This window comes from Otolemur garnettii, unplaced genomic scaffold, assembly GCF_000181295.1.
Source record: "Otolemur garnettii isolate 467f Iridium unplaced genomic scaffold, OtoGar3 scaffold00001, whole genome shotgun sequence".
Classification (NCBI taxonomy): domain Eukaryota; kingdom Metazoa; phylum Chordata; class Mammalia; order Primates; family Galagidae; genus Otolemur; species Otolemur garnettii.
In genome coordinates this window covers 33384914-33393552 of record NW_003852396.1, presented here as the reverse complement: position 1 = coordinate 33393552, position 8639 = coordinate 33384914, and the positions used below count along the sequence as shown (strand labels likewise).

Sequence of the window (8639 nt, the reverse complement as noted above, 5' to 3'; positions counted from 1 at the left end):
AGGTCATGTTTTGTTATTCTCTCTCCCTGAGGAAACATTTTAGTCAATTACCAAGTTCTCTTTTTTCCAAATCATGGAATCTCTCTTCCATCTACTTCTATCCAGCCTTATTGGCAACACACCTTCACATCTACACCAACACTATTTCTCACTCAATTATATAATAGCAATTGTTCCCTATACCCTCCTCATTTACTCTTCTGGTATGTTCTTCATTCTTAATCAAAACAAACAATTGATTAGCTGATCGTGATCTTACTTTATACTCATCATTTCTAGGGTAAAGTTCAAACGCCTTACAGGATTTGTAAGACCTTCATAATTAAAACTTTTTTACTACAGATACACTTTTTGTCAAATTTCACCATATCTTTTATTTTTCTAGCTTTACTAGAATTCTTTATATTTGAATTTGTTATATTTTCCTTTGCCACACAGACTGCAACTTTTTCTTCCCTTGTGGAGCTGAACTCTATATTACCTCCAACGACCATATTTCTTATCATTCCAATTGCTTGATTCTCAGGTTAAATAATTTGGGGGTCATTTTCCCTGACCCCAAAGATACTTTTTATGATCTCTGCTTAGTGTGTTACTATCTATGTAGTAGTGATAGTGTTATTAAATTTATGATAAATTTTATTCATATTATATAGGATATTTATATCTTGTGAATAAAAAGAACACATTCCTCATGTAGTAGGCACAAAATGGTCGAAGATCTAAATATAATGTAATTTAAAGTGAATAGTTGGATGTCTTCATATACATGGGTGTTCATAGATCCATGGAGGTTCCTATGGATTAGAAGTGATTTTCCCAAAGGTACAGAAAATACAAGAATGCAATCAGAATTCATAAGTACCAGGACCAGCAATGGCACATGTGACCATTGAGGACACCATTGATCCTTGAGATAAATAAAGGGAAGGATATGAATGGTTTTCGTAAAAGCTGATGCTCAGCATCTGTGTCTTGCATAAACAAACCCCAGCATGTCCACACTCATCCTTAAGGAAACACCTGAAAGGCCTGAGGACATCAATTCAGGTCCCAGCTCCTCCAGGGCAGAGGAGAGAGGGAGGAGACATCAAGGGGTCTCCTGAGAGTCTGGAAAGGTACAACCTTGGAGAGTTGACTTCCATACATGTGAGATTGTAAACAAAGTTCTATGAGGAGCAGAAATAAGGGACTCACATGCACTGAGTCCTCCAGTGGGGCAGAATAGGTCCCTCCTCCAGCAATAAGAGTGTGAGTGGGTGAGTGCCAGGAGTAGAAATACGGAGTGACTCCTCTCTCTCCTGAAGTGAGATTCAGTCAAAGACAGCATATAAGAATGTTTGCAGAGGTCTGCCTGGAGATAAAGATCCAGCTGAGGTGAGAAACACTACAACACAGATTATTTTATTCCTTCATTAGAAGTATATCAAAGAAAGTGTGCTAGATTTGAAATTTCTAACTTGGGACTCTGAAATTGGTCTAAGAATAATTGTGAATGTGCTGAATAATATACATACATGCCATCATGTATTCTTATTAATTTCTCTAGGTCAGTGGTTCTCAACCTTTCTAATGTTGTGGCCTTTCAATACAGTTCCTGTGGGTCATGACCCACTGGTTGAGAACCACTGCTCTAGGTAGAGGTTTATAGCTTTATATTACATGTAAACAGTAGATCTTTAAATGAACATATGTATCTCTTTGTGTGTGCCTACACATGTGTGTTCAAAGAATTTCTCTCAGCAGGGTCATTGGTAGTTATCATTGGGACTCACTAGGAAAAAAATCTGACATCTATCCTGTCGCTCTAGCATCTGCAGAGGCCTATCCATCATCCCGGTATGGAAGAAGGAAATGGATAAAATGAAATAAAGGGAGGAATAGAGGAATCACATGTGTCTTCTTTATTCACTTTATTTAGACTGAGTGAAAGATTGACCAGACACATGATTTTCTTGAATCCAGATCTTTTCTTATCTATATTTTCTTCATACATCCAAGTTTCTTCTCTTTCACTACCCCATATCTGTTAAGTCACGTTAATTTTTTTGGCGGAGAATGATGGGCCAATTTGGTGAACATATACGTGTGTGTGAGAGAGAGAGTGTGTGTAGTAGGGAGAGTATCTTTACAAGTCTAGGAACCCTATGCATATAGAAAAATATGATCATGTGAAAATCATGTGGATAGAAAATCTAGAACAAGGCCAGAAGCAGGCCTTAGATCTATGGTTATTTTTAGCATTGTGCATCCTATTGAGACACTGGGCAATACATAGCATAAAACTGTGAAGAGAAAATTAAGCCCAATTTTAAGCTCTATCTCTACATTGAGAGCTTCTTTAGGAAAGACTGTGTTTATTAAATGGTTTTCTCAGCAATCAGCACAGTAGCAGTCATATGGCATGTAATCACTAATACTGTCTGTGACAAAATAGTAACCTTTAAGTCCAAGATGATAGTGAGAAATAGTGCTTCTTCATGTATAAGGCACCCTTGAAAGATCATCAGATATCAATAATTAAGGACACTAGCAATGGTGGGTAATCACTAGAGAAAATGCAGGTACTGAATTGAATTGAGAGCTGCCTAACAATTTCTCAGCAATCTCTCCCAGACTTTGATCCAGAAAAACTAGTTTTTATGCTTCTGATATAATTTTCTTAACATTTTTGAATAAATACCCAAGCCACTTTAAAGGAATTTTGCCACATAATGTAGTCTTGGGAGGATGCATCCACTATGATTCCATTTCTGATGAAATTGGCTACAGTGGGCCTCAGTTTTATGACAGTATCTTGTGCTTCTGGAAGACCTACATAGTTGCTTCTAGGCAATATCAAAATGCCAAAAAATATCAAAAGCTTCTCAGTCCTAGGTAGAATTTTCCTGTGTTTACTTTTTATACCAAAATTCTCAGAGACACAGTCTAACTTTTATGTTCTTACAGCTACACTAGACTTCTCTGTTTTATTTTTAATCACCCATACCTAACTGTAGAGGGACATGCAAGCTCATTTTTCATCTTGTAAAAAAAATAAAAAATAAAAGAAAAAGAAAAAACAAAGAAAAAGAGAAAAAAACACATGTTTTTGTTGTTGAATATTTTATTGCCAATTCTTGTAATGACCTGATAAATTTCCAAAGAAGAGCTCAGAAAACTTTTACAAGACTATGTGGTCTAAAAATCTAGTTTGATCATCATTCTAAATCCTTTTTTTATTTTTATTTTTATTTTTTGAATGGGGCTGGGGCCACCATCTTCAGCATATGGGGCCAGTACCCTACCCTTCTGAGCCACAGGTGCCACCCATTCTAAATTACTTTTTAAATGAATCCTGTATCTTAGGGCTTCTGCTGTTATTACCCTTGAAGAAAAATATCATTATGTTATGATCTCTCTAATCTGCATTTTTCTTCCCCTTATATATTGTTCTGCCATCCATGCTTTTAAGCATAAAAAAACTCCTAGAAGTAGAACAACATTTATGTAATAATCATAACTCAGTCCTCTATAAAATTTCAATGTATTATAACTTTATAAGATTCTTGGCTTTGGTGATTTCAATCTCAATCAGCACCAATCTGACACAGATGTAGCATCAGAGCATTACCTCAGACAAGAGTCTGATTCTTTGTGATTTCTTCTGATTCTTACTCATTTCCGATACTAAGACTATGTTATGAAGAAAATGGCTCAGTGTCATAGACTTGCGTTTAGGCTTAGGAATTTATGGTAAAATAAGATTGCGGAAGAGGAGGTGAAGTGGTTTTTGTTTTTGGATTGTGGAAACCCTCCCCACCCCCACAAAAATAGGAATATTTGGAAAGACTGGCATCATTATGCTGTGACAACATGAGAATGCTCCTAGTCACAGAGCTGCAGTAGCTCCACAGGAGGGGCATGCTGAAGGCAAGTTGTGAAGGATGAATCTAATAATTAATTATGTCAAATGATTTTGGAATGTGTAAGAGGCAGAAAGAGAACCAATGAATGGTGAAGGAACAGTTAAAATAAAAAATGACAAGATCTATGAAGAGAATGAGGGAATCAACCAGGAATCAAAAGTTTCCATTTCCATGGACAGATGAAATATAAAATGCTTAGAGCAGAATTTCTCAGAGATTGTTTTATGCTTAAATCATCTGGGAATCAGGACAAAATGCTAATTGTGATTCAGTATGTAGGATAAGGGAGGTGGTCTTAGGCTGCATGTCTGACAAGTGTCCGTGCTTGTGGGTTGAAACTAGTCTGCAGCCCAAACATCTGGTAGCTAAATGTAAGAATAAAGGTAGGTGTTGTGATGACAAAGGTATTAATCAAAGATGATGGCATAAAACACTGTGCGCCATAAAACAATGACATTTAATTTAAAAAGGTTTTTATAAAAATTCTTTTAAAGGAAAAGAATATGTGTTTGTATCTTTCATAATCATGAAATGTAAAACTAAAGTCAAATTTAAAGATATTCCAAAAGTCAGCAATGAAAGCAAAAATACAGTTAAGCAAGCATATTACCAATTTGAACATATTTATTTTGTTTTCTTTGAGACAGTCTCATTATGTTGCCCTGGGTAGAGTGCTGTGAGCTGTGACGCCATGGCTGTGACATCACAGCTCACAGCAACCTCCAACTCTTGGGCTTAAGCAATTCTCTTGCCTCAGCTTCCCAAGTAACTGGAACTACAGGTGCCCACCACAATGCCCTACCATTTTTTGTTGCAGTTGTCTTTTTTTTTTTTTTAATTAAATCAAAGCTGTGTACATTTATGCAATCATGGGGTACAATGTGCTGGTATTATATACAATTTGAAATATTTTCATGAAACTGGTTAACATAGCCCTCACGGCATTTTCCCAGTTATTATGCTAAGCCATTCCATTTATATTCTTCATTTAGTAAATTTCACATGTACCCTTGTAAGATGCACTGTAAGTGTGGTCCCACTGATTACCCTCCCTCCACTCATTCTCCCTGTCCCCTTCACCCCCTCTCCTTTCCCCATATTATTGGGCTATAATTGGGTTATAACTTTCTTTTTTTTTTATTTCTCATAGCATAACTGTGTACATTAATGCCATCATGAGGTACAGTGTACTGTTTTCATATACATTTTGAAATACTCTCATCAAACTGGTTAACATAACCTTCATGTCATTTTCTTAGTTATTGAGTTAAAATATTCATACTCTGCTTTTAGAAAGATTCACTTGTACCCCTGTAAGGTAAACCACAGAGGTGACCCCACCAATCTCTCTCCCTCCCCTCATCCACTCCCCTCACCTCCCCCTCCCACCTCCTTCCCATAGTCTAAGGCTATAATTAGGTGACATTCCTATAAAAGCTATGAATTAGTTTCAAAGTGGGGCTGTGTACATTGGATACTTTTTCTTCCATTCTTGAGATACTTTGCTAAGAAGAACATTTCCCAATTCCATCCATATAAACATGAAGGAGGTAAAGTCTCCATCCTTCTTTAGGGCTTCATAGTATTCCATGGTGTACATGTACCACAATTTATTGATTCATTCATGGGTCGATGGGCATTTGGGCTTCTTCCATGACTAGCAATTATGAATTGGGCTGGAATAAACATTCTGATACAAATATCTTTGTTGTAATTGGATTTTTGGTCTTCTGGATATATACCTAGTAAAGGAATTACAGGATCAAATGGTAGGTCTATTTTTAGTTCTCTCAGGTTATAACTTTCATATGAAAGCTATAAATTGGTTTCATAGTAGGGCTGAGTACATTGGATACTCTTTCTTCTTGGATATCTCTATTCTTGAGATACTTTACAATTTCTCTACTAGGTATATGTCCAGAAGGCCAAAATCACATTATACCAAAGATATTTAACACTGTTGTTTTAGCTGTCCTCGGTTGGTTTCCAATCCTCCAGCCTCGGTGTATGTGGCTGGCATCTTAACCACTATGTTACAAGCACCGACTCTAGTGTTTATTTTTTTATCACTGTGTTGCAAATATTTTTAAGCACATATACAACAGTTGGAACTGATGTTTTAAGAAAAATTGATATAAAATTTTCTTTTAATTTATACAAAATTTAACTAGTACTTTAATGTTTTTCTCCAATTATGGAAATATCACTTCTCATCTCTAATATGGTCTGAACATGCCTATTATTATTTTGCAGGAAAACAATTGAAGACTCAAATTAATCGTGGTAATTAATTATCCTTTAGTATGAAGATTGCAATTAGCCTATTGTGATATATTGTCACTGAAGAATCTGGGTTCCTGGTTTCAAGGTCTCAAGAAAACTGTCCTCTACCTGTGGAAACACTATGTGGCCCTATATCAGTGAGGCCCCTTTTTTGCTGACTGGATTCCCAGGGCTACAGGAAGCTCATCACTGGATCTCCATCCCCTTCTTTGCAGTCTATGTCTGTATCCTTCTTGGCAATGGATCACTCCTCTATCTCATCAAGGATGACCAAAGTCTTCACAAACCCATGTACTATTTCCTTGCCATGCTGGCAGGCGCAGACACCATGGTGACATTGACCACTATGCCCACAGTGATGGGCATCTTGTGGGTGAATCACAGGGAAATTAGCCATGAAGGCTGCTTTATGCAAGCCTACTTTATTCACTCCATTTCTGTTGTAGAATCAGATATCCTCCTTGCCATGGCCTATGATTGCTTCATTGCCATCGCAATCCTTTGAGGTATGCATCTATTCTCAACAATACTCAAGTGATAAAGTTAGGACTGGTAATTTTTCTGAGGGGTTTTGTACTCATCATACCTTTAATTGTACGTCTTTTTTCATTTTCATATTGCCACTCTCATGTTCTTTCCCATGCTTTCTGCCTTCATCAAGACGTCATGAAATTGGCCTGTGCTGATATTACTTTCAATAAACTTTACCCAGTAATTCTAATTTGTCTAACAACCTTCTTAGACTTTCTGATTATCCTTTTCTCCTATATTCTAATTCTCAAGACTGTCCTGGGCATTGCCTCTGGTGAAGAGAGGGCCAAGGCACTCAACACTTGTATCTCCCACATTTATTCTGTCCTCATCTTCTTTGGCACAGGCATTGGTCTGTCACTAATTCATAGATTGGGGAGGAATATTCCAGAGGTGGCACACATCATCGTGAGCTATGTCTACTTCATCTTTCCTCCTTTCATGAATCCCATCATCTATAGCACCAAGACCAAGCAAATCTAACATGGCCTTATCCTTTTCTCTAAACATAGATTTGGTAGTTAATCTTGTATCTTGAGACTCAGGCACAGAGAGAAAGATGAAGAGAGAATATGAAACTAATGTCTAGACTACTTTCTGAGCAAAAAGCAATGACAGAGTGGAAAATGGCTTTTTTTTTTGCAAGAGTTTAAATATTTTATCATATCATTGTAGCATATTTTAGGACAGTGGTTCTCAAGGTTCCTAATGTCATGACCCTTTAACACGGTTCCTCATGTCATGGTGCCCCCAACCATAAAATTATTTTCATTGCTATTAGCACAACATGAAGAACCATGTTAAAGGGACATGGCATTAGGAAGGTTGAGAACCACTGTCTTAGGAGAAACCTAGTTACAGATCTCTCACTTAGAACTACATAGATGTGAAGAAGTCCATACACAGTTCCTTCCTTAAAATGTCTCTAGAAATTATGTACACTGGTAATAAACACACATATGCTCTAAGAAAATGTTTTGAAGTGGTTTGCATATGTGCACATATGTGTATGTGTGAGTATAGCTAATATACACTAGTAAAACAACAAACAAACATATTTCTGAGTAGTATTCCATGGTATACATATACCTCAATTTATTAATCTATCCATATGTTGAAGGCATTTGGGCTTTTTCTAGATCTTTAAAATTGTAGATTGTGCACTATAAATATTTGAGTGAAAATATCCTTATGGCAAAATGTCTGTTTTTCTTTTGGATAGATATTTAGTAATGGGATTGCAGGCTCAAATGACAGGTCTACTTTTAGTTCTTCGAGGAATAAAAATAGATGGAGAGTTACTATCTTTTGTAACCACTTGGATCACTTTGGAGAATATGTTCCTAAGTGAAGTTTTATAAGAGTGCACAAACAAGCATCATATTTACTCATTACTTAATGGAACCAATAAATTAACAACTACATGTTCACACAAGAGAAAATCTCAATTAAATTCAAACATGGGGGAGGGTAGGATGGGGTTGTATAAATTTCCATCCAACAATAAACAGCACCAGTATACTGCACACTTCTTGGGTGAAGGACACAATTACAATTCACAGTTATACCTTCCAAGAACAGGCTTTAGAACCTAATTGTGTACCCCCTTATAAATCTGAAATTAAAAAGAACACTGAAAAATTTTGAGTTGAAAACTTTTAATATTGCCAGAATAAAGTTAATGACCTGAAATGATTATTTTACATTTACTTTATTTATTTATTTATTTTTTATTGTGACAGAGTCTCACTTTGTCACCCTTGGTAGAGTGCCGTGGCATCATAGCTCATAGCAACCTCAAACTCCTGGGCTCAAGCGATTCTCTTGCCTCAGACTCCATAGTAGCTGGGACCATAGGCACCTACCACAATGCCTGGCTATTTTTGTTTGTTTGTTTTATTTAGCAGTCCCAGAGTG

The 8639-nt window shown here is 36.6% G+C and overlaps 1 pseudogene; it reads left to right on the top strand.

The window, feature by feature from the left end:
* Positions 1-6312: 6312 nt before the first annotated feature.
* LOC100942014 lies at positions 6313-7247 on the top strand (annotated as a pseudogene).
* Positions 7248-8639: the final 1392 nt, after the last annotated feature.